The 26113-nt window shown below is 40.3% G+C and overlaps 1 pseudogene; it reads left to right on the top strand.

The window, feature by feature from the left end:
- The window catches only part of LOC102836076, a 53044-nt pseudogene extending 27496 nt beyond the window's left edge, over positions 1 to 25548 (top strand).
- Positions 25549 to 26113: the final 565 nt, after the last annotated feature.

Below are 26113 nucleotides of genomic sequence, written 5' to 3'. Positions count from 1 at the left end.
CAGGTAGGTAGGTAGGTAGGTAGGTAGGTAGGTAGGTAGGTAAGTAGGTAGATAGGTAGATAGGTAGGTAGGTAGATAGGTAGGTAGGTAGGTAGGTAGGTAGATAGATAGATAGATAGATAGATAGATAGTAGATAGATAGATAGCTGATAGGTAGATAGATAGACAGATAGATAGCCACCATTGATTTGACTCCACCTCATGGTGACGTTATGTAAAACAGAATGAGACATTGCCTGGTCCTGTATCATCCTCACAATCATTGAGATGCTCAAGTCCATTATTGTGATTATTGTATTAGTCCATCTCAGGATCTACCTCGTCCTCACTGGCCTTCTACTTCACCAAACACAGTGCTTTCTTCTAGTGATTGATCCCTCCTGATGACTTGTTTAAAGCAATCAAATTTAGACAATATTCTCTTTTGATGCATAGGGTTTTCATTGAAGAAGATAACAGGCTTTTCTTTGTAGTTCATCTTAATTAGGAATTTCCATGAAACTTGTTCACCATGGGTGAACCTTTTGGTATTTGAAATACCAGAGGCATAGCTTCCAGCATGACAGCAACATGCAAGCTACCCCAGAATTATAAACTGACAGGTTGTGGGAAGAGAGTTTCCCTTATGTCATGTGCTTGTCTAAGTGTTTTTTATGTGGTAATTCATTTAACACTCACAGTAATCCTAATGAGATAGGTGTGAATAGTACCTACATTTACAAATGGGGACTTGACGTACAAAGACTCACTTGTTTGCACATTTGACAGGCAGATGTGTTCTGGATGCTGCACAATTAATCACTACTTCATGCACTAACATGTCCCAGTTACCAGTGCTGTGTAACAAATACCTCAAAATCAGTGATGGTAAACGACCATCTTATTGTGTCAGTAATCTGGACAGGGAGCCATGGGGACAGATTGTCAATGAAATCCCTGTGCATCACAACAGAACACTGTCCAATTGGCTTGCTTTGGAAACATTATCAGGAGGGATCAATCTACATCTTGGACTTTAATTGGAAGAACACAATGGCTAGGATAGACTCGAAAGGGCTGGTACCATCTGAACTCTTCTACAATCACATATATAGTGGATGATGTTGGGAGTTGGGAGTCAGCAGGACTGATGGCTAAGAACATCTGTACCTGGTTTCTCCTGGGGTCTGGGCACCTTCACAGCAGGCCTATCACAGGGCAGTGGAACATCTCCCAGGGTAGCTGAAGGCTCTGTCTTAATTTCCTAGTGATTGATAGATAGATAGATAGATAGATAGATAGATAGATAGATAGATAGATAACACAAATCCCACAAGTGTTGGCAACAGAGAACAGAAATTTATATTTTCATGGTTCTGGAGGCTGGAAGTCCAAATTCAGACATAGTTGTGTTGTTGTTGTTGTTAGGTGCCATTAAGTCAGTAAGGACTCATAGCAACCCTATTCACAACAGAATGAAACAGTCTTGGGCCAACCTCCCAATTGTTGCTACGTTTGAGCTCATTTATGCTGCCACTGTGCCAATCCATCTCACTGGGGGTCTTCTTTTACTACTACCCTCAACTTTACTAAACAAGATATATTTCGCCAGTGACTGGTTCCTCTTGACAATATGTCTGAATATGAAGGATGAAGTTTGGCCATCCTGGTTTCCAAGGAACACTCTGGCTGCACTTCTTCCAATGCAGATCTATTTGTTCTTTTAACAGTCCATGGTACTTTCAATATTCTCCTCCAACACCATAACTCAAAAGCATCAATTCTTCTGTGGTCTTCCTTATTCACTGCCCAGCTTTCGCATACATATGAGGTTATTGAAAATACCATGGCTTGGGTCAGGCGCACCTTAGTCCTCAAGCTGACATCTTTGCTCTTCAATAGTTTAAAAAGGTCTTGTGCAACAGATTTGCCTAATGCAATACTTCATTTGATTTCTTAACTGCTGCTTCCATGAGTGTAGATGATTTATCTGAGCAAAATGAAGTCCTTGACAACGTCAGTCTTTTCTCTGTTGATAAGAATGTTGTTTATTGGTACAGTGGTGAGGATTTTTGTGTCTTTAAATTAAGATGCGACCCATATCAAAGGCTGTGGTCTTTGATCTTCATCAGAAAATATTTTAAGTCCTCTTCACTTTCAGCAAGCAAGGTTGTATCATCTGCATATCAAAGGTTGTTAATGAGTCTCCCTCCAATCCTGATGCCACATTTTTCTTTATATAACCCAGCTTCTTGGATTATTTATTTGCTCAGCACACAGGTTGAATAAGTATGGTGAAAGAACACAACCTTGTCACACACCTTTCCTAGTTTTAAACCATTTGGTGTTCCCTTATTCTGTTCAAACAGCTGCCTCTTGGACATAGCTGTAGGAAGAGAAATTTTCTTGCCTATTTAAGTTTTTAGTGGCTGTCAACAGTCCCTATAGATACACCTGTCTCTGTCTACTGTCTTCCTTTCCCCCTGCATGTGATTCTGTGTCCATAATAATCTTTTTTTTATTTAGAAGTGACTGGGTTTAGGACCCACCCTATGCTAGTATGATCTCACTGACATAACAAAAGAAAGCCCCTATTTCCAAACAGGGTCATATTTACAGGCACATGAGTTAGGATTTCTGCACATGTTTTGGAGTACACAATTTAATCCATAACAATCTCTAGAGGAGAATGTCCCAGCAAATAAAATGGAGACTCCATCACTGTGTCTTACCCAGCCCTGTAAATTGTGCAGCATTGCAGACCACCCAGACTTAACAACAGGGGTATAGCTCTTCCACCCCTCAATGGGAGGTGTGTCAATGAATTTTCACCCATTTTGTTAAGCTGTCATACTTCACAAAGAATGGGAAGCTTGAAAAGTTTCTTGAGCTATGCACAAGTGAGATTCACAAGTGGGAAGGAGAGATTCTAGGTCTGAAATCAAGTCATAGGAAAATATGAAGTAAGAAAGGACTTAGTTTCTGAAAGCAGTATCTAGGACAATCCATCTGACTTGTCCATGGGACATCATCATTTCCCTCCAAACCATTTGGACACCACTGCTTGAGACCCTCTGGTCCCCAAAACTTCTCAGGCAAAGCTGTTGGGAGTCTTTCTTTCTCTCCCTTAGGGCTTTCCCCTGTCTTCTGTAGACAACAGACTAATCTGAATTGTTATGTGATTCCATCATTCCACATGGTGTGTGTTAATAGACACTGGGTTGTGTAAACAGTTAACATGTTTGAGTCCTAAATGAAAGGTTGGAAGTTCGAGTCTATCCAGAGGCATCTTAGAAGAAAGGCTTGTCATTCTCTTTCTGAAAAACCAGTCATTGAAAATCCTATAGTGCACAGTCGTTAAAAATTTTAGTCTTATACATGTGGGGGTCACCATTTACTGGAATTGATTCTAGGGCAACTGCTTTGTGTGTGTGTGTATCTTATTGCAGATATCAAAGATATTCACTAAATAACGAGGTCCTTATCTCTAGCTGTAAGCCTTATACTTTATATGCTGTTTAAGTATCTAGATACAGGTGTGCAAGTGTATAGCCCACATTTTGTGTGGGATGAGAATGACACCCTTTGCTAGTATGACATATCCTCCTTGTATTTTGCACATGCCAAGGTCATTTTTGCTTGTCTTCAGGTAGAATGTCAATGAAATAAAGCCAAACTTTTCTATTTCTGCTTACTCTGGCCTTTCAGATTAAACAAATCCTTAGCACTGGCAAAGGGCCTGACAAGTATTTAGTATTAATTAATTCTTGGAAGTCTCTGGGGAAAAGGTAAGTATTCTTGGGAACTGACAAAATGGATTGTTTCATTAAGCAGGTGAACCATTATCTTGAGCCCTGTACCGCTTCCATCTCTGTGACCTGGGCTGGCCGGGCTGGAGGAAGGGGTAGGAACAGTGAACAAAAATGGATGTGTTTGTCTCTCTTCTTTACCTCTTGTTGACAGCCTCCCTCTAGGCTTTTGAGCTTGTTGACTCAAAATTTCAAGTTTTTTCCTTTCCAGGAAATGAATTTGACTAGGATTTTTCCTTCTAAGTTACAATTGTATGTCCAAAATGAGGACCCACTATTATTTAATTGTGGTATGTTATAGTTCCTAATGTGGTATATTACTGGAACCAACTCGATGGCACTTAACAACAACAACAACAATGTGATATGAAGAGTCCTGGTGTGGTGCTGTGGGATAATGCACTGGACCACATGGTTGGTTTGAACTGCAAGGTTGGCGGTTCAAATTCACCAACTGCTCTTCAGAAACCCTATACAGGATCACTATGCATTGGAACAACCTCGAAGGCACTTAAAAACAAGAACAATGTGTTATAATGGAGTCCTGGGTGTGGTGCTGTAGGATAAGTGCAGGACCACAAGGTCAGCAATTCACACTCACCAGTCACTCCTTGGAAATCCTATACTGGGTGGCTATGATTTAGAACTGACTCAATGACACTTAATAACAACTTGAGTGGAACGTCTCCTGTCACAGGAAGACTGTGTTTGTTTTCTTCTCTTCTACCCCATCCTCTGTAAGCCCACCTTTCTCAATCTAGAAGGAGGCCAGAGTACTGATGGACTCCAAATACTTGCAGACAACCAGACTTCTGAAGTTGTATTGCACATTCAGTGTGCAAGTAATAGGGACCCTTGCCATGTGGTGTGTTTTTATCTTTATTCTGATTCCTTACAGTTCATTTAGGGTTTGGGACTAGAGGGACTATAGATGTAATCCTTATCACAGTGGCCTTGCATCAGCTCTTTTTGTGTCTGCTTCATCTACTAGATTGGGGGCCCGTGGAGACCAGGGGTTTAATTTGAATCATTTTCTTTGCCTGAACTAAGTTTTGCACATACTTGGCTAGTACTCAGCGAAGAGCTGTCGTGGCATAGTGGGTTAACACGTTGGGCTGCTAACTACAAGGTCAACAGTTCAAAACTGCTGTGGAAGCCACTCTGTGGAAGAAAGATGAGGCTATCTGCTTCTGAAAAGACATAGTGGAGCATGGTGGATCTGTAGAATAAGCCCTGTAGACTATGAATCACAAGGTCGGAGGTTCGAGTCTAGCAGCTGGTCCACAGTAAAAAGATGAGTTTTTTCTGCTCCTGCAAAGATTTCCAGGCTCAGAAACTCTGTACAGGGTTGCTGTGAGGTGAACCGACTTGATGGCAGTAGATAATGCTCAACAGGGGTCCCTGAGTGATGCAAACAGTTAGTGTGTTTGGCTGCTGACTGACAGGTTAGAAGTTCAAATTCATCAAAGACACACTGGAAGAAAGACCTGACCGTCTACTGCCAAAAGGTCATTGGAGACCGTAGGGAGCACAGTAGTACCCTGACACACATACGCATGCCACTTGAAGACAACTGGTTTTAATGCTCAATGTGATAGACATTACTGTAAGTCACCAGTTCTCTTCTAATTTTGGATTTAAATTCGACACACCCTTGACGTTAACCATGGCCAGGTGATAAGTTCCGGGCCATGATATGAGAACTGAATTAACCTGTGTCCCTTTTGTGCTAAGAAGTTTAATTGCCAATGCTAGATGCTTCAACTCCCCTCTCCTGCCTTGGAGAACATTGGAGTCTTCTGCGGAGATGGTGGTGGCAGAAGATGATGTAGAGTGACTTTGTGAAGCAAAGTGTCCCTTCACGTCTACCAACCTATAGTGGACATGCAGCCTGAGTGAGAAATAACCTTTCAAGCATATTTAGCCTCGCAGATTTTGATTGTGTTTGCTTCCATAGCTTAGCCTATCTCAATGTTTGGCAAACTATGGTCAGTTGGCCAAATGTGACTCTCTACCTATTTTTGTAAATAAAATGTTGTTGGAACATAGACATGACTATTTGTTTACATATTGCCTGTGGATGCATTCACACTGCAACAACCTTGACTAGCTTTAACAGAGGCTGTTGGGCTTAGAAAGCTGAAAATATTTGAACCTTTATAGAAAAAAGTTGCTGAAACCTATGCATCCTGATACTCAGTGGAAGGTTCTTGAATTATTATTGTGGTGGTGGTTGTTAGGTTGAATTGGTTCCACCTCATAGCAATAGTTTTTCCAAGACTGTAAATCTCTATGGGAGCAGAAAGCCTCATCTTTCTCCCTCAAAGCGAGTGGTGGGGGTTTGAACTGCTGACCTTGTAGTTAGTAGCCCAGTGCTTATTCCACAACACCACCAGAGCTCCTACCTTGAATTATAAAATTAATCGTATAAAAAGTGTTTAGTCCAAAGCTGATTGTAAAATAATATCAGATTATTTTGCATGATAATCAATGTGCTTAATTTGCAAGCATTTATTGAGTGCAAGTTACGTGTTAGATGGGGGCGAATGCTTTTTTGTGGGGGTGCTTCTGGGTTCAGAGGCTGGAGGAGCCTCTTCCCTCCTTTATATATTTAGGACATATTGACTTAGGATGGCAAAGAAGCTGTGACAATAGAGTGAAAACAAAACAAAACAAAAAAAACCAACAAATACCAAAGACTCTCACCAATGTCTCCATTAGAATTCATTCAGTAATGCACACAACAAACACATGGTTAATACCATTGACTTGTATTAACATTTGGCATGGATAAGATACCAAGCAGTTATAGTACAGTGTGGTTGGTGTTATGATGGGGGTGGTGCAAGATGTTGCAAGAAGAAATATAAGGTCCTTCCTTATAGCTACCCTATATTGACCTTGATTTAGCCACAGTGGTAGCTGGTGCCATTTCCCAGAACTGAGCCAAGTGGAGGCTAGATAAATCAAAGATTCACCCACTGGAATCCTTGGGAATTTTCTTCTCAGAGGAGAAAGCCTTGGAATAGTCTCTTCATACAGAGTCACACACCAGTTTCCCGGACTCTTAGTCTAGACAGTGCCCCATAGCTAAAGCTTAAACACAAAGCGTTTTATAATACAGGCCTTCCTTTGGTTCTGACCCTGAACCTCCCCTAACAGACAGCTGGGAAGGAAACGTCCTATTGATGACTCCAGCATAACCAGAACTTGTGGTTATTTGGGGAGGAAGGGCCTGGTGAATGAGGAAGGGAAGGAAATGAGCTGTAGAAACAAATAGGAAGAAATGACAGCAAATGTGGACTTTGCAGTTTGTAGTTTTAAGTGAAGCTTCTCTTCTGTACCTCCAACAAATTGATTTCGTACCCTGTCCCTGCCATCCACCTCATTCCGAGTCTAGTTGCCTAGGAAACTGAGGGCATACTGCTGGGACAGTCTGCCTGCGTTCTGTGCCAGCTGAAGCCATTAAAGCCCATCAACTCGGCCTTGAGAATCACTGGATGCGGATGGGTTCAACTTCCAGCCACGTTCTTATTTATTTATTTTACTGCCTCAGCAGCAAAATGAGTTATTGAACCTCTCAGTGTATCGATCGGGACAGCTTTTCCCACTGCATCCCCCTGACACCTGAAGCCCTCCAGAGCTGGTGGCTGGCCAGATGCCTTTTGCTGATGATGAAGCCTCACCAGGGAAGTCAGGCAGCAGGAGTCCTTTATCCTGCAGTGACTCGGCTTCAGTCCGGGATGTGAGGCGGTCGGGCACCACAGCACCAGTGTTGTTTAGCTGGAGTCTGAATATCTGAGGAAGGTGATGCATGGACCCTCTCACTGGGAAGTGCACGTGCATGTGACTTATAATAGATCAGCCACACTCTCAGGTTAGATAGCTTTTATATAAGTTTACTCTGCTTGGAACTAATATGTTTGATTTTCAAGAAAAGTAAATGAACTTCGAATTCACTGTCACAGAAGTGATCCAGGGAAGATTCCCACTTGGGCTTCAGGGCCTATTCTGAATGGTGAACTTGGAGGAGACTAGTCCATGGTGTCTCTAGCCTGATGCCCACTTTTATATGGCCTGTGGACTCAGAATAGTTTTTGCATTGTTAAGTGTAAAATGTGAAAAAGCGTTTTAGGGATAACAGTTGCTTTTAAGAATAAGTACATTGCTTCTTGGTCCAAATATCTAACATAGTTAACTTGTAGGAAGTGTATTCACTGACTTGGCCTGAAGAGTAGAGGGAGACAGCTTCAGAGAACCCCCCTGGATCATTCTTACCCCACAGACCAAGAACCAATGTGAAGTCATGCCAACTTCTAGATATCTATGCCTACCTCAATGAGACTGAGGAAATGACCACCAAGAAGTTCTGGTCCAAGACTCCTATAGGTTCCTACTCTAACAGGGATGTATGACATTGCTTTGTGTCTCTACCATGCCAACTGGACGCTGTATCTAATAGTACTTACCTTTCCCTTTGGGGCAGATTTGGAGAATTGTTACCCCATGTTTAGAAACCCTGGTGGCACAGTGGGTTAAGCATTGGATTACTAACCAGAAGGTTGGTGATTTGAACCCATCACCTGCTCCATGGGGGAGAGATATGGCAGTCACCTTCTGTAAGCATTTACAGCCTTGGAAGCCCCATGGAATAGTTTTACTTTGTCATATAGTGTTGCTATGAGTTGTAATCAATTCACTGGCAGTGAGGTATTTTTAGTTATACTTGTCATGGTGTTGTTGGGCCTTCCTCTCGCTCTCACCCTCCCTCTGTTCCTGGAGATATGGTCTCTCTTCAGTCAGTACAATATGAGTCCAAAGTCTAGATCAGGTCTGGAAACTAAGCAAGGGACTGTCCACTGGGGTGCTGCCTAGACTCACCATCATCCATCCTTCATTTTCTTTGGTTATATAGATTGTATTGGATTCTTATTGGTTTCTTGTCAATTTTCTCCCAGGGGCACTGTGTCTAGTAACAATTTTCCTAACTCTCTGTGGGCCATGCTCCTGGATTTGATGGCAACAGTGCCGCCCCTTGGTGTCTATTGCTTTCTCATCCCCTTTGCTTTTAGTAAGCCATTAGACTGGCCTTCACAGAGGGCCACCAAGGTGAACATCTTTATGAAGCAGAAGCCCTTCTCACCAGCTCATTCCTTGGGACTTTGGGGAATGTGTATTCTCTGAACCTCCTCTAGAAAATGCTCCTTTGGTAGGTTTTCCAGTCTTATACAGTGTATCTTACTGTCAGATGAAGTACCAAAAGATAAGCCCCTCAGGTTTGAAGACACTCAAAATACGACTGGGGAAGTGTTTCCTTCTCAAAGTTGAATTGACATTGAAGACCTGAGTGGAGTAAAGCTTTCAGAACCTTCATTTACTGATGAGGCACAACTCAAAATGAGAAGAAACAGCTGCAACCAGCCATTAATAATCACAACCTGGAATGTATGAAGTATGAAACTAGGAAAAAAATTAATGGAATGCATAAAGATTGATATCCTAGGTATTAATGAGCTGAAATGCTCTGGTATTGGCCGTTTGAATTTGACAATCCTTAAATATTGCACTTAAATACATATATATGTGAGTGAGTCAATGGAAACATCTTCAATTGATGACCAAGAAAAAGTTCAAAAGTAAACCATCAGTTGGAATATTGATGCTGATAGTTTTCTGGGATTATCAAGGGCCAGTATTGGAACACTATCAGGAAAATTTCAATGATCAACAGTGCTTGTTACAGTGAGATGCTCACTGAAGAGCTGAAGTCTAAACTTGAGATAGAACACAGAGGATTGCTATGCAAGGGCGTTGTGATCTTGCATGATAATTTACATCCACATACCTCTGCCTACACTGTTTACACTCTGCAAACATTTCTTTTTGAGGTGTTAAAGTATCCTTTCTAAGTCCTGATCTTACTGCATCAGATTTTCACCTGTTTGGTTCCCTGAAAACAGTTCCTCTGATGAAGAAGTGAAGACAGCATTACATTCATGGCTAACAGCTCAGCCTAAAACATTTTTTAATAAAAGAATATTAAAACTTATTGACAGATGGACAAAGTGTATTGAAAAGCAAGGGGATTGTGTAAAAAAAAAAAAAGATACATTTGTCTTTTCTAAAAGTTGATTAAAATAAATTCTACAGCTAGAGTGTGGATAATTTTTTACTCATCCTTGTATATGAGACTAAAGTGACAACATTTTGATGAAGATTTTAGTGACCAGTGAGTCTAAATTAATGATGTGCTTCACCTCAAGCAAAAATCATGAAAATATAGCCAATGTTACAGAACAATAAATGAATTATAAATGGGAGTACGTTTTGATCTGTATGCTTTTATCAAATATTAAAATTTAAAAATATAAAACTCCTTACAGAGCTGTAGGATAAACATTGGACGGTCAACCACAAGGTCAGTGGTTCAAACCCACTAGTTCCTTCTTGGAAATCCTATACAGGGTTGCTATGAGTTGGAACCAACTTGACGCCACTTAATAGCAACAACAGAGCAGGGCTGGCCCTTTTGAGTTGTTCAGATTGTAATAGACAGTCCTTTGTAGCCCCTTCTCCCAATCAGACCCAGTGCCAGGCACACCTGCCACCCAGCTTTCTCCTTTCTTTCCCCTGATTTTGTTTTTTCTTTAATTTTTCCTTTTCTCTTTTTTACTCCTTTCTTATTTTTGCTTTCTATTTCTCTCGATCTCTTTTTTAAACTGTTTGCTTTCACTTGGTTTATTTATTTTTATTCTTATTTTGCTTTTTTGTTGTTCTGTTTTTGTATTTTGTGCCACCCAGCAAGACAGGAGATAGCAACTGTATCTATACTACCCAGTCACCTCCTGCCACCCAACCCTCTACCTGTACCATTTGAACAACGACAGCTTCTGTACCATTTGAGCAATGACAGCTCCTGTCCAACACAAGTTCTACACCGACAGTGAATAGAGAATGGTACATGTCCTCTTCTCCTCTATCACATCACCATGAGGCAAGTGGTGAGTGCTTATGTGCTGTCAAAGTAAATGGCAGAGTAACACCCCTGCCCAACTCACCCAGATACAATAAAACAAATGAATGCAAAACAAACAGGGTGAAATGCCCAAATAAAAAAAAATGAACTTCACTGCTATTGAGTCCATTTTAACTCATATAATCCTGCATAGGCCTTTAGAGATTATAAATCTTTATGGGAGCAGAAAGTCTCCTATTTTTCCAACAAAGCAGCTGGTGGGTTTGAACTGTCAACTTTGTGGCTAGCAGTCCAGTGCCTATATATACTACAGTGCCACCAGGACGCCTTAGGGAAAAACACACCAACACACAATTATCAATTAAATACAAATGCAACAACACCACAATGTCCTGAACACATCAGACAATCTCAGTTCACACAAAGAAACAATCTCAGTTCACACAAAGTGGTTCAAAAAAGTCAAACAAAATAAGAGCCAGAAAACTTTTTGTGGAAGAAGTGATATTGAAATAACCCAATAAGGAATTCAAAAGTCCCTTGAATGGATCAAGAGGGAAATCAAGGAAAGCAGAGGCAAAAGTCAAGGAAAATATAGACAAAACTCTTGACAATTTCAGGAAAACAATATAAAAATCAACTTTCCCAAAATCAAAGACCAAGAAAGTGTTCTGAAAGCAGCTTAGGAAAAATGAAAATTCATCTATGGGAGAATCAATAAGAATAAACTGTAATTTCTTGATAGAAACCATGCAGGAACAAAGGCAATGGAATGACATATATAAGGCCTTGAAAGGGGGCGGGGGGTGGGAAGCCAACTAGGAATTATATATACAGGCAACTTATCCCTTGAATGCTATGGTGAAATTAGGGTATTTCTAGATAAACAGAAAGTAAAGTAATTTGTAAAAAACTAGACACAATCTTACAGGAAGTATAAAAGAAGTTCTTTGGACAGAGAACCAACATCAGACAGCAACCTTAGATTAAGACACATGATAATATCACCCAGAAACAAACCCAGGAAATGAATTCTAAAAAAAAAGAAAGTAGTCTTAAAAGACTGAAAACAGAGAAACAAAGGTGCCAATCTAAAATCAGCAACAATAAAGCAAAAAGAGGGAATAAATGATATAATTACAGAACTTCCAATGACAAGGAAATTAAAATGATCTCAAGATAGAACAAACTGTTTTAAGCATGGGAAGAAAATAATAAATTAGATGGTAACCTCAAAAAATTAATAAGCCTATTTATCAAAATAAAAAAGAACAAAGTCATAAAGATTTAGTAAACACTAAAGCAACAGCAACTAAGGAAATGATAAGAAAATGAACAAAATTAACTCAGCACAGAACAAAGAAATCATCACCACAGACACACAAAGCACAGTAAAATGGCAGAAATAAATTCACACTTAATAATTACACTAAATGTAAATGGATTAAATGCACCAGTCAAGAGATAGAGAGTAGCAGAATGGATATGAAAACATGACCCATCAATATGCTATCTACAAGGACACACAAATGAACCAAAAACCAAAGAGTGGGAAATATATATCAATCAAATAGCAATCAAAAGAGAGCAAGTGTGGCAATATTATTTCTGATAAAATAGACTTTAAGGCAAAAGACAACATAAAAGATAGGAAGGATGTTATATAATGATTACAGGGTCAACTTAACAATGTTGTTGTTGTTAAGTACCATGGAGTCGATTCCGACTCATAGTGACCTTGCACAGGGTTTCTGAGGCTGTAAATCTTTACGGGAGCAGAAAGCCTTGTCTTTTTCCTGCGGAACCACTGGTAGTTTCGAACTTCTGACCTTGAGGTTGGCAGCCTGACTCACCTACACATCTAGTGAATGAACCCCAAAATTTTAAAATCAAACTTTAACAGAACTGAAAAGAGAAACAACTCCACAATACTAGCAGGAGAGTCAATATGCTAGTTTCAATGAAGGACACAACAATTAGAAAGAAATTCAGCAAAAACACAGAAGACCTAAATAATACAATCAACCGACTTGACCCCATAGGCATATACAGAACACTCTATCCAACAACAGCACAACACACATTCCTTCTCAATGCACATAGAACATTATTCAATATATTGAGGCCACAAAGGAAGACTTGATAAATGTAAAAGCATTTTCTGGGATGACCTATTATAAAATTAGAAATCAACAGTAAGAGGAAGAAATTCCATCAAATACATGGCAACTGAATAACACCCAGCTTAAAAACGACAAGTCAATACAAGAAATAAAAAGTTCTTTTAATCAAATGTGAATGAAAATATAACAAACAACAATCTTTGGAACACAGAAGAAAGGGCAATTTATAGCAACAAACATATACATCAAAAAAGAAGAAAGACCAAAATCAATACTTTAACCCAACATCTTTAACAATTAGAAAAAGAACAGAAAAAAAGCCAACAGTCACCATAATAAAGGTTAAGATTATGGTCCAGTGCTTATCCTGAAATAAATGAAACAGAAAACAAACAAACAAACAAAAAAACAAAAACAAAAAAGAAAGAAAGAATTAACAAGACTTGATATTGGTTCTTTGAAAAGGATAATAAAACTAACAAATTACTGGCACATTTTAACAAAATAAAGAAGAAGATGCAGATAAAACAAATTAAAAATAAAGTTGGTAATGTCACAACAGGACTGACTGAAATAAGAAGGATAATAAGAGAATACTTTGAAGAACTGTACTCCAACAAATTTGAAAATCCAGAAGAAATGGACAGATTTCTAGACACATACTATGTTCCCAAACTAACACAGCCAGAGGCAGAAAGTTTGAACAGACCCCATAACAAAAGAAGAAATTGAACAGGTCATTAAAAACCAAAAAAACAAACTTGCAACAACAGCAAAAATTTCTGGCCCAGAAAGTTTCACTATTGAAATCTACCAATCATTCAAAGAAAAACTGACACTAATTCTACTCAAACTAGTCCAGAATATGGAAAAGAAAAGAATACTGCTGAATTCAGTCTATGAAGTAAACAACCCTGATACCAAAACCAGGCAAAGATACCACTTAAAAAGAAAATTATCTATCAATATGCCACATAAACATTGAGGCAAAAATCCTCTCTCACACACACAGAAGAATGCAGAAACACATCAAAAAATAAAATACATCATGACCAAATGAGATTTATTCTAGATATGCAAAGATATTTCATCATTAGAAAAGCTATCAATGTAATCCACTACATAAATAAGACAAAGGAAAAGAACATGATCATATCAATTGATACACAAGACATTTCACAAAATCCAACACCCATACTTGATGGAAAGTATTAAGCAAATTAGGAATATAATTTCAAAACATCTCATTGTAATTTTGTTTCTCTAGAATCCCCACTCTTGGTACCACATATCCTAGGCTGGCTTGTCTAGAGAAGAAAATCAGTGAAACTTGAACTTTATATCATGGAGATAGCTTACAATTGTAGAGTCTCAAGTCCTCAGTGAAAAAAAAGAGCAAGCTTTTCCTGAATGTCCATTTTATTGGGAACATGTTTCTCCAAGGAAACAGCCTTTCAGTTGATTGGCTGCTCACAGCCAATTATTATAGACTTAACTATGCCTGTATTCGTTTTCACCATGGGGATAACCACACTCAACTGACAAACCATTGGAAATCCTGGCCCAGTAAAGGTGACACAGAAACTTAACTATTACTTCATATGATCCAGCAATCCCACTGCTAGTAATATATCCTATAGAAATAAGAGCCCTGGCATGAATAATACAAGCACACTCATGTTTGTAGAAGCACTATTAACAATAGTCAAATGATGGTTACAACCTAACAGATGAATGGATAAACAAACTGTGGTACATAAACACAATGGAATACCATGCAACATTAAAGAATAATCAGGAATTTGCAAAACATCTCCAAACATGGATAAACCTGAGTGAAATTGTTATTGTTGATGAGTGCCATTGAGTAGGTTCCAGCTCATAGCGACCCTGTATAGGGTTTTCTACAAATGACTATTAAGTTTGAACTGCCAACCTTGAGATTCAAACTGGTCTATGGTCCCGTGTTTATCCTACAGTGAAATTAGTCAGTCACAAAAGGATAACTATTATATGAGATCACTATTCTTAAAAAGTCAGTAAAAGGTTTTCACACAGAAAAGAAACATTCTTTGATGGATACCAGGAGTGGGAGGGGAAGAGAAGATGAATCACTTACTACAGAGTTGTTGTGTCAAACTCATAATTGAGATCACATAGCATAGGGTTTATAAGAGCATCTGGTGGGTTTGAACTGCTGACCTTTTGGTTAGCAGTCCAGTGCTTACCCTACAGTGCCACAACATGGATCAGTGAGGGTTGGTGGTGGTGGTAAGTGCTATCAAGCCAGTTCTGACTCATGGAGACCCTCTATAGGGTTTCCAAGGCTTTAAATCTTCGCAAGAGCAGAAAGTCTCATCTTTTTCCCATAGAATGGCTGGTGGGCTTGAACCACTGACCTTGTGGTTGGCAGTCCACCACATTCCCAACTAAAGGGCAGTAGCCATATATTAACTTGGGTGAAAGGGAAGGCAAAAAGTAAGAGAGAGGTGAGCAGCACAAAATAATCAAGACAAAGGAAGACACTGGAGGGAGCACAAGAGTTAAAGGCAACAGAGGTAAATACTACTCCATCCACAATTCTGCAATAACAGTAACAACAACAATCTATGGGTGGATGCATAAATAGACAAGCAAGCTGGATAGGTGTGCAGAGGTGAATGATATAACATCCATGAACGTATATATGTTCAGCAGAGGGTATTTCTACATATAAATTTACTTATACATATCCAGGAATAAGGAGTCCTGGTGTGGTGTTCTAGGTTAAGCACTGGACCATAAGGTCAGTTTGAACTGCTAGTTTGGTGATTCAAACCCACCAGTTGCTTCTTGGAAACCCTATACAGGGTCGCTATAAGTGTAAACCAACTCTACAGCATTTGAAAACAACACTATCCATGAATATAGAGCGTGTACAGGGGGACAAGTTATAAAAACTTCTTAGTCATAACTTAACATCTTGAGGGAATGAATTGTTGTACTTAGGAACTCAGGACCATAGTCTCAGGGGACACCAAGATCAATTGGCATAACAGTCCACAAATACAATGTTCTACATCCTACTCTGGTAGTAGGGACTGGGATCTTAAAAGCGTGTGAGTGGCCATCTATGGTGCAACTATTAGTCTCTCACTGACTAGAGCAAAGAAGAGTGAAGAAAATTAAAGATGCACAGAAACAATTAGTCTGAAGACCTAATGAGCCAGCAAATCCCAGTCTCTATGGTCCTGAGACAAGGACTAGTCTGTCTACCACTGACAACTGTCTGAAAGGGATCACACTGGAAGGTCCTGAATAGAACAGGAGAAAAATGTGGAACAAAACTCGAAATCATAAAAAAGACAAGGTTCAACTGGTCAGATAGAAACTGATAAAACCCCTGAAACTATGGGCATCAGTCGCCCCCTAAACCTGGAACTGAACTCATCCCTGTGATTCCACTGTCAGCCAAGTACTAGATGGCTCTATAAGGTGAACTGAGTCCTGGTGTGGCGCTGTGGGTTAATGCGCCAGACTGCAAAGCCGTTTGAACTGCAAGGTTGATGGTTCAAGCTCACCAACTGCTCCTCGGAAATCCTATGCGGGTCGCTATGGGTCAGAATCAACTCGACGGCACTTCACAACAACATAAGGTGAACAGTAACAACAGAGAAGTATGCATTCCTTAGATCAGCCGTTTGAAATCAAGAGAACATTTGTCCAAAGACTAAATTCATAAGGCAGGAAGGGATAGGAATGAACAAAGGGAAACATGAAAGGCAGGGAGGGGGTGGGGTGAGTGCTGTTACTTTGTAGGGTTGCAATCAGTGAGGTGAAACAAAATGTCCATGAATTGTTGACTGGAAAACTGATTTGCTCTGTAAACTTTTACCCAAATCACATTACAAAGGTTCAAAAAATAAAAGAAATACATGTTTGAAATACAAATGAAATGTTTCTGTCATTCCACTTAATTCTTATTAATTTCACTTAATCACTTTTCATTCATATCTCTCACTGATGAACAGTGTCTACTTGTAGACTTAAAACAATACACCCAATTTTTAAAGAACATTTTAAAGTTTACAGAAAATGTTTGCAGTATATAGTTTTGTCCACAGTTACCTTTAGTATTAATATCTTGCATTTGTGCGATACATTTGTTACATCTGGTGAGCAAGCACTGATATATTTACCACCAAAGTTCATCATTTGCATCAGGGTTCACTCCTTGTGCTCTAGTCTTATGAGTCTTGACAAATGAATGTCATGCAGAATTGTTTCACTGTCCTAAAAACCTTCTGTATTTCACCTATTCATCCCTCCCGGTGCCCCTTACAACTATGGATCCCTTCCTTGTTTCCATAATTTTATGCTTTCCAGAGTCAAATTCTGGAATCACACAGCATGTAGTCATTTCAGACGGGCTTGTTTCTCTTGTTGTTATTGTTAATTGCCATCAAGTCAGTTCTGGCTCATAGTGACGTTTTATAGGGTTTCCAAGGAGTGGCTGGTGGGTTTAAACTGCTGACTTTGTGGTTAGCAGTCTAGTGCTTATCATACAGCTCCACACCAACACTTCTTTCTTTCTCTTCTTGTTGCTGTTAAGTACCGCGGAGACAGTTCCGACTCATAGTGACCCTGTACAGGTTTTCCGAGGCTGTAAATCTTTACGGGAGCAGAAATCCTCATCTTTCTCCCGTGGAACAGCTGGTAGTTTCGAACTTCCAACTTTGAGGTTAGCAGCCCGGTTTGTAACCACTGTGCTACCAGAGCTTCTTTCTCTTAGTAATATGCATTTAAGTTTCCTCCATGTCTTCTAAAGGTTCTTCCTTGAGTGGCACAGTTAGTACTGCCAACTAGCTGAAAAGTTGCTGGTTCAAACCCACACAGAGGTAACTTAAAAGATTGGCCTGGTAACTTGCATCCCCAAAATCACAGACTTGAAAACCTTAAAAGCAGTCTGCTCTAAGCACATAGTATTGCCACAAGTTGGCAGCAAGTCGGTGGTAATTAACTAAAAACATGTATTTTTGTGGCTTAGTAGCTCATTTCATTCTTTTTTTTTAGGGTCCTTCATATTCAGGGTCGCTCGCATGGCCTCCATCATCTCCTACCTCATTTCATTTTTTTTTTTTTTTTTTTTAATGAACGAGGCACTTTATGAACCTAGCATCATTAGTGCTAATATATTCTGGTTGGCACCTGCCATCTTTCAAGTAATTATGTCCAGATCTCTCTGTCCCTGAGGTAGCAGTTTGTGGTCATCATCTTGGTCCTTCTCCACCATTTTGAACCCCCCTTGAGTCCTGGTGTGGTACTGAGGGATAATGTGCTTGACCACAGGGTTGGCGGTTCAGAGTCACCAGCTACTCCTCAGAAAGCCTAAACAGGGTCGCTATGGGTCAGAAGCAGCTCATGTGTAGAATCAGTTCTCATCACAGGGAGCAAGCTCTTTGTGCTTGGCCAGCTTGACAGTGTCTACCCATTCAGGGACTTTTAGCTTCTCAGACTTTTTGCGGAAGGCTGCTAGAGTTCTGAGAATGTCTGCTGCTTCGACATCTTTTACAGAAACTCCAGGCATTGTGCTGCCAGCCAGGGGAAAAGCTCCCTTCCTTTTATTATTATTATTTTTATTGCCGAATAATAATCTACTGTATGACTGTATCACAGTTTCTTTTTCCATTCACCTAATGAGGGACATTTTGATTGTTTCCAATTTTTAATATTTCTGTGCAAGTTTTTGTGTGGACATAAGGTTTCAATTCATTCAGGTAAATACCTAATAGTGCACTTGTCTCTGGGTATGGTATGGTCTGGTAAGCCTATGTTTAGCTTTGTAAAAACTGGCTGCACCATTTTGTAGCAAGAAGGGGAGTGATTAACTTTTCAGTCTAGGAGTGGAGATCCCTGGGACCATCAAGGGAGAAGAGTGGAGAGTGGGACCCTACCCAGAGAAGCAGTGATGCCAGAGATGGAGGCAGAGACGATGACATGGAGAGATGGAGCAGCTGGGGACTTCAGACACAGAAAGGGAGAGCGACTGTGTGCTGACGACTGGGGGACAGGCTTGTAGTGTATACGCTTTGGTTGGTTGATGATGCATGTAGGGGATTGTAACCATGGCAATGAAACAACATACAAGAGGGAAAAAAAATGGCTGCACCATTTTGCATTTTCATCTGCAATAAATGAGAGTTCCTGTTACTCCACATCCTTGCCAGCATTTGGTGTTTTGTTTTGGATTATGCTGTGGGTTAATGCTCTGGACTGCAAAGTCAGTTTGAACCACAAGGTTGGCAGTTCAAGGTCACCAGTTACTCCTCAGAAAACCTATACAGAGTAGCTATGAGTTGGAACCGACTTCACTGCACATTATAACAACAACAACATCCACCACATGTCTGTCAGATTGTGGTTGCTTGCCTGTGGTTGTGATGCTGCATGCTTTGTCACCAGTGTTTTAAATACCAGCAGGGTCACCCATGGTGGGCAGGTATCAGCAGAACTTCCTGACTAAGAAAGACTAGGAAGAAGAAGAAGCAGAGTTCTGAATGTTTTGCCACTAAAACCAGATAATGTGCTGGAAGAGGAAAACATTATGAATTCCACAAGAATACTGTCCAATATAGTCCTGGAAGATGAGCCCCTCAAGTTGGAAGGCACTCAAAATATGATTGAGGAAGAGCTGCCGCCTCAAAATAGAGTTGCCTTGGATGACGTAAATGGAGTAAAACTTTGGGGACCTTCATTTGCTGAAGGGGCACAACTCAAAACAAGGAGAAACAGCAGCAAACATCCATTAATAATCACAACCTTTAACATATGAAGCATGAGTCTAGGAAAACTGAAGTTGTTAAAAATGAAATGGAATACGTAGATATCCTAGGTAATAGGGAGCTGAAATGGACTGGTATTGCTATTTTGAATCTGACAATCACATGGTTTACTGTGTTAGAAACAGCAAATTCAAGAGAAATAGCATAGCATTCATCATCAAAAAGAACATTTCAAGATCTATCTTGAAGTATGACACTGTCTATGATAGGATATTATCCATACGCCTACAAGGAAGGCCAGTTAATACCACTATTATTCAAATGTATACATCAACCAATAAGGCCAGGGATGATGAAACTGAAGAATTCTATCAACTTCTTCAGTCTGAAATTGATCAAGCATATAATCAAGGTGCATTGATAATTCCTGGTGATTGGAATGTGAAGGTTGGGAACAAAAATCAGTAGGTGAGAAATATGGCCTTGGTGATAGAAATGATGCCGGAGATCGCATTAGAGAATTTTGCAGTACCAATGATTTATTCGTTGCAAACACTTTTTTAAAACAACATAAAAGGTTACTATATACATGGATATCACCAGATGGAATACACAGGAATAAAATTGAGTACATCTGTGGGAAGAGACATTGGAGAAGTTCAATATCATCAGTCAAAAAATGGTCAGGGACCGACTGACTGTGGAACAGAACATCAATTGCTCACATGTAAGTTCAGACTGATGCTGAAGAAAATTAAAATAAATCCACAAATGCCAAAATATGATTTTTAGCACATTGTGCCTGAATTCAGAAACCATCTCAAGAACAGATTTGATGCATTAGACACTAATGACCAAAGACCAGAAAAGTTGTGGGATGACATCAAGAATATCATACAGACAGGAGAGAAAATAAAGACCAAAATGATGTCAGAAGAGACTCTGAAACTTGCTCTCCAGCATAAAGATGCTAAAGCAAATGGAAGAAATGAGGAAGTAAAAAAGCTGAACAAAAAATTTCAATGGACAGTTTGCGAAAACAAAGTCAAGTATAGTGAAACATCCAAAGACCTGGAGTTAGAAACCAAAAGGGAAGAACATGCTCGGTATTTATGAAACTGAAAGAACTGAAGAAAAATTCATTCCTTGACTTACAATAGTGAAGGATCCCATGGGTAAAATACCAAATGATTTCAAAAGCATCAAAAGAATATGAAAAGTATACAGAATCTGTACCAAAAAGGAATTCGTCGATGTTCAAGAGCCAGTGGTACTTCATGAAGGAAGAAGTTCAAGCTGCATTGGAGGAGGTATTGGTAAAAACAGAGCTCCAGGATTTGACAGAATACAAATTTAAATCTTCCAACAAACTGATGCAGTGCTGGAGGAACTCACTAATCAATGCCAAGGAGTTTGGAAGACAGTTACCAGGACACCTGATTGGGAGAGATCCATATTTGTGCCCATTCCAAAGAGAGGTGGCCCAATGGAATGCAGAAATTATTTAACAATATCATTAATATCATATGCAAGTAAAATTTTTCTGAAGAGATTTCCAAAACCTCTGCAATAGCACAACAGGAAACTTCTAGAAACTCAAGCTGGATTCAAATGAGGACTTGGAACAAGGGATACATTGCTGACATTAGATGGATCTTTGCTGAAAGCAGAGAATAGCAGAAAGATGTTTACCTGTGCTTTATTGACTAAGCAAAGGTTTTCAAACTGTGTGGATCATGGCACGCTGTGGATAACATTGGGAAGAATGGGCATTCCAGAACACTCCATTGTGTTCATGTAGAAGCTGCACATAGAGGCAGTCATTTAAACAGAACAAAGAGATACCAAATGGTTTAAAATCTAGAAAGGTATGTGTCAGGTCTATATTCTTTCACCATATGTGTTCTATGTGTATGCTGATCAATAATCTGATAAACTGGATTATATGAAGAAGAATGTGGCATCAGGATTGGAAGAAGACTCATTAACAACCTGTAATATACAGATGATACAACCTTGCTTGCTGAAAGCAAAGAGGACTTAAAATACTTATTGATGATAATCAAAGACTATACAGCCTTCAGTAGGGATTGCACCTCAATGTAAAGAAAACAAAAATCCTCACAACTGGACCAATACATAACATCATGATAAACAGAGGAAAGACTGAAATTGTCAAAGACTTAATTTTACTTGGATCCACAATCAACACTTCTGAAAGTAGCAGTCAAGAAATCAAACAATTGTGCATTAAGCAAATCTGCGGCAAAAGACCTCTTTAAAGTGTTTAAGAGCTAAGATGTCATTTTGAGGAATAAGATGTGCCTGACTAAAGCCATTATATTTTCGATCACCTCATATGCATGGGAGAGTTGGACAATAAAAAAGGAAGACTGTAGCAGAATTGATGCATTTGAGCTATGGTGTTGACGAATATTAAAAGTATCATGGGCTGCCAGAAGAACTAACAAATCTGTGTGGGAGGAAATACAGCCAGAATGTCTCTTAGAAGCCAGGATGCTGAGACGTCATCTCTGGAGAAGGCTATTAAGCTTGATAAAGCAAGGGTCAGTGAAAAAGAGTAAGACCTCCAGTCAGCTGGATTGTCACAGTGGTATATGTATTATGGGCTCAACTGTAACAACTGTGAGGATGGCAGAGGACCAGGCAGTGTTTTGTTCTGTTGTGCACTGGGTAGCTATGAGTTGGAACTGACTCAAAGGCACCTAACAAAAACACAACAATAGATGTATTAGGGAGTGCAGAGGCTCCATAGGATAAGCACTAGACTGCGAACCAGAAGGTTGGTGGTTCCAACTCACCTGCTGCTCTGCAGAAGAAAGATGAGGCTTTCTGCTCCCGCAAAGATACACAGTCTCAGAAACCTTATACAGGGTCACTATGAGTTGGAATTGATGGAACAACAACAGATGCATAGCGCTATCACATTACTGTTACTCTGTGGTGTTTTCAGAGTCAGTTTCCCTTCCTATTTAAGGCTTTTCTTTGTATTTCTCAAAGCAAAAACATTAATTATCTCCAGACTTTTCTCTTACACTGTGAGAATTACTTGCCTTACTTTCTGTATTTAGTGACAATCCTTGGCCTCTAAAGCAGATGTCTGGGACCTACTGTTCCAGTTATCTGCTTAAAAACAAAGACACAAATGTACCTACTGTCACAAATAACTTCTTTAGAAATAACCATAATTGTTGCTTCCTGATGTGGCTAGCTGTCTTAAATTATTGCCCTTTTTCATTCAGAGATTTTGAAAACCACATGAGACAAATCATACCTAAAATGTGGTGTTATGGATCTCTCCAATGAGGAGATTGGCCACAGAAGAGAATTCTATGTACGCATTAGCTACTCAGCAATAGCTAAAGTAGCTATACCTAGAACACCTGTTCCTCCTTATCTTAACAGGACTTCACACCGTAACCTGTTACCTTGCACAGCTCACAGTGTAGCAGGATTTACGCTTTATTGTAAGCCTCTAGATCAGGGCTGGCACTGCAGGATGATGCGCTGGACCACGAGGTCGGTTTGAACCACAAGGTCAGTGGGTTTACACTCATCAGCCACTCCTTGAAAACCCTATACAGGGTCGCTATATGTTGGAACTGACTTGATAACACAACAACAACAGATAGTTAGGATCTCCCTAATGGGGGAATCATGGGACACTTTTAGTAAAAACTGTGGTATAGAAAAACCTTGTTCTCTTTGTGTAATAATGGGAAGGAGAGGAGATGGAAGACAATGAGAAAAGTAAAGAAAGATTTGGGTTGTAAATGGTGACTAAGGATGGACAAGGTTCTGGCAGGATGAAGTTCCCTGTACAATATGTTGTTTAGCAGATCTACTGGTCCTTAAGCATAGTGGTTACAAATTGGGCTGCTAACCTCACAGTCAGCAGTTCAAAACTACCAGCTGTTCTGCAGGAGAAAGATGAGACTTTCTGCTCCCATAAAGATTTACAGCCTTGGAAACCCTGTATATGGTTGCTATGACTCGGAATGACTCCATGGCACACAACAACAACCACAACATCATATAAAACATCGTGGCTTACTCTGTGGATGGCCTCTTCAGTTTCCAGTCTAACATCCTTGTAAGTTCCTCTGTACCACAGTGCTAAAATCTATGCTTCATATTTCTTACCACTAAGACTTTGAAGGAGAAAGTAAGTCCTCCCAGATATATGCTGCATTATTTCTCAATTGCTACTTAGCAAATGGAGTCCTGGTGTGGCACTGTGGGCTAATGTGTCAGACTGCAAAGTCATTTGAACTGCAAAGTTGGTGGTTCAAGCTCACCAGCTGCTCCTTGGAAACCCTATACAGGGTCTCTTTGGGTCAGAATTGACTCAATGGCACTTAACAACAACAACAACTTAGCAAATGACACCAAAACTTAGCACCAAAACAAACATTCATGATATCACACATTCATTATCTTGTGGGTCAGAATTCCAGGAATGGCTTCGTTGGTAGTTCTGACTCAGGGTTGAACATGAAATTGCAGGCAGGAAATCATTGGGGCACCAGTCTTTGCAAGCTCACTCACATAGTCCTCCTGGACTGTTGAACTAAAGGCCTCAATTCCTCACTACATCAATATCTCCATAGGGCTGCCCAAAGATCTTCATGACCAGGCAACTGCTTTCCTTCAGAGTAAGTGAATCAGGGACAGTGAGCAAGATAGAAATCACTGACTTCTAGAACAGAATCATAGAACGAATACACTCTCTTTTCTGCTGTATTCTATTAACCACACAGACCAACACTGGCAGAGTGTGGGTGAAGAATACCCAAAGGTGTAAACACCAGGAGGTGGGATTGTTGGGGGCTATCATGAAGGCTGCCTACTACAGACACACGCCCAGGAGGATTGAAAGACAGAAATGCGGTGGGAACCACTTTCTTGCTCCAAATGGCAACTTTTGCTGACAAATGAGGTAATGGGGGGAATGGTCATAGAATGTCCAAGCTTGTCTTCATGTATGTTGCCTGAAAAAAAGAAATCCCGGTGGCTGTAGTGACTCAGCTGAATACTCTCCGGTCCCTAGTTTTCAGGTGTGGCAGCAATTGCTTCCTGATCTTTGCACCTTAGCTAAGACACTATGTTCTTGAACTCAGTAGTTCTAGTTGCAGTGTTCTGGAGACACGGCTGAGTGTCATTCCTCTGACTCTTTCAATGTATTGCATTGAACTTGGCCACTCAGCCACCACAGTTCCAGCTGCATGCCCTCACGCCTCTGCCTGGTGGAGATGGCAACTAAATCTACAAGAGGAACTGAATGATCATGATCAACCCTATTGTCACTGGGAGAGAGCCCACCTTTGACACTATCACCTATGAGTGGGCTCCCCAAGGGGCCACCAAGAAACTAGACCTCCAGTACATGAAGCTCATCCTGAAGGAGAAGTAACCCATGGCTGGCACTGAGATTATCTGTTACTGAAAACGCCAGCTCATGCATCAGCTGTCCATCTATGACCCGGACCCATCCTGCTGCCGCAGACTTTTGGGGAACAAGTTGAGAGTGAATGGAGGGATTTGTCAGTACTTGGGATGGGAAAGGTAGCCCTCCAGGGCCAGGCTGGCTTGCCCAAGGAAGAAGGGAAGCAACAGATTAAGTCAGAGAGTTCAGAGACTACTGCCCCAATCATCAACAGCACATCAAGGACCCTCCAAAGACAGACTACATCTGTGGGCTCTGTAAGGAGATAGTCCCTGTGGACAGCCCTGTGGTTTACTCAGACAGGGCTGGCTATAATGTGGTCCCCATTACTGTAAGAGCCTATGGCCTCGGTGCTCTGGTTGTGAAGAGATTATGTTCTCAGATTATGTTCTCAGAGGACTACCAGCATGTGGAAGTCCTGGCCTGCCACTGAAAACACTTTGTTTGCGAGAGCTATGAGCAGCAGCTAAATGGCAGGGGATACATTATCACCAAGGATCGGATCCTCTGCTCAACTTGCAACAAATCCAAATGTTCCTGAAGCCCACAGCCAGAATCCACAGGACCTCACAAGAAGGCGAGCCAGTGTGTGCCGAAGTCATCTGGAGTTCTGATGTGACAGCCAAAGCAACATGAACAGTGGTTTTAGGCTGAGCGGTTATGAATCCTAAGGGTCACCAGTTTTGAAACCAAAAATATTCTAGCAAGTATTCAGATGGAATTGTTTTTGCTACTATTATTGATGTTTCCCAACTACAACAAACTAAAGGCACAAAATAGCATCCCACAAGGGACCTCTAGGAGGCACTTCCCAGAATGCATTTCTGAGTGATCAAATTGCGTAGCTATAGAATGTTTGTGGTTGGTTGGTTATGTGCCATGGAGTCAATTCCAACTCATAGCGACCCTGTATATGGTTTCCAAGGCTGTAAATCTTTACGGGAACAGAACCCCTCATATGTGCTCCTAAATATAGATCTCCTCCAGGAGGAGCAGGA

The sequence above is a fragment of the Chrysochloris asiatica genome, unplaced genomic scaffold (genome assembly GCF_000296735.1).
Source record: "Chrysochloris asiatica unplaced genomic scaffold, ChrAsi1.0 scaffold00060, whole genome shotgun sequence".
In the NCBI taxonomy this organism is placed as follows: Eukaryota; Metazoa; Chordata; class Mammalia; order Afrosoricida; family Chrysochloridae; genus Chrysochloris; species Chrysochloris asiatica.
This window is presented reverse-complemented; position numbering and strand designations above follow the sequence as displayed.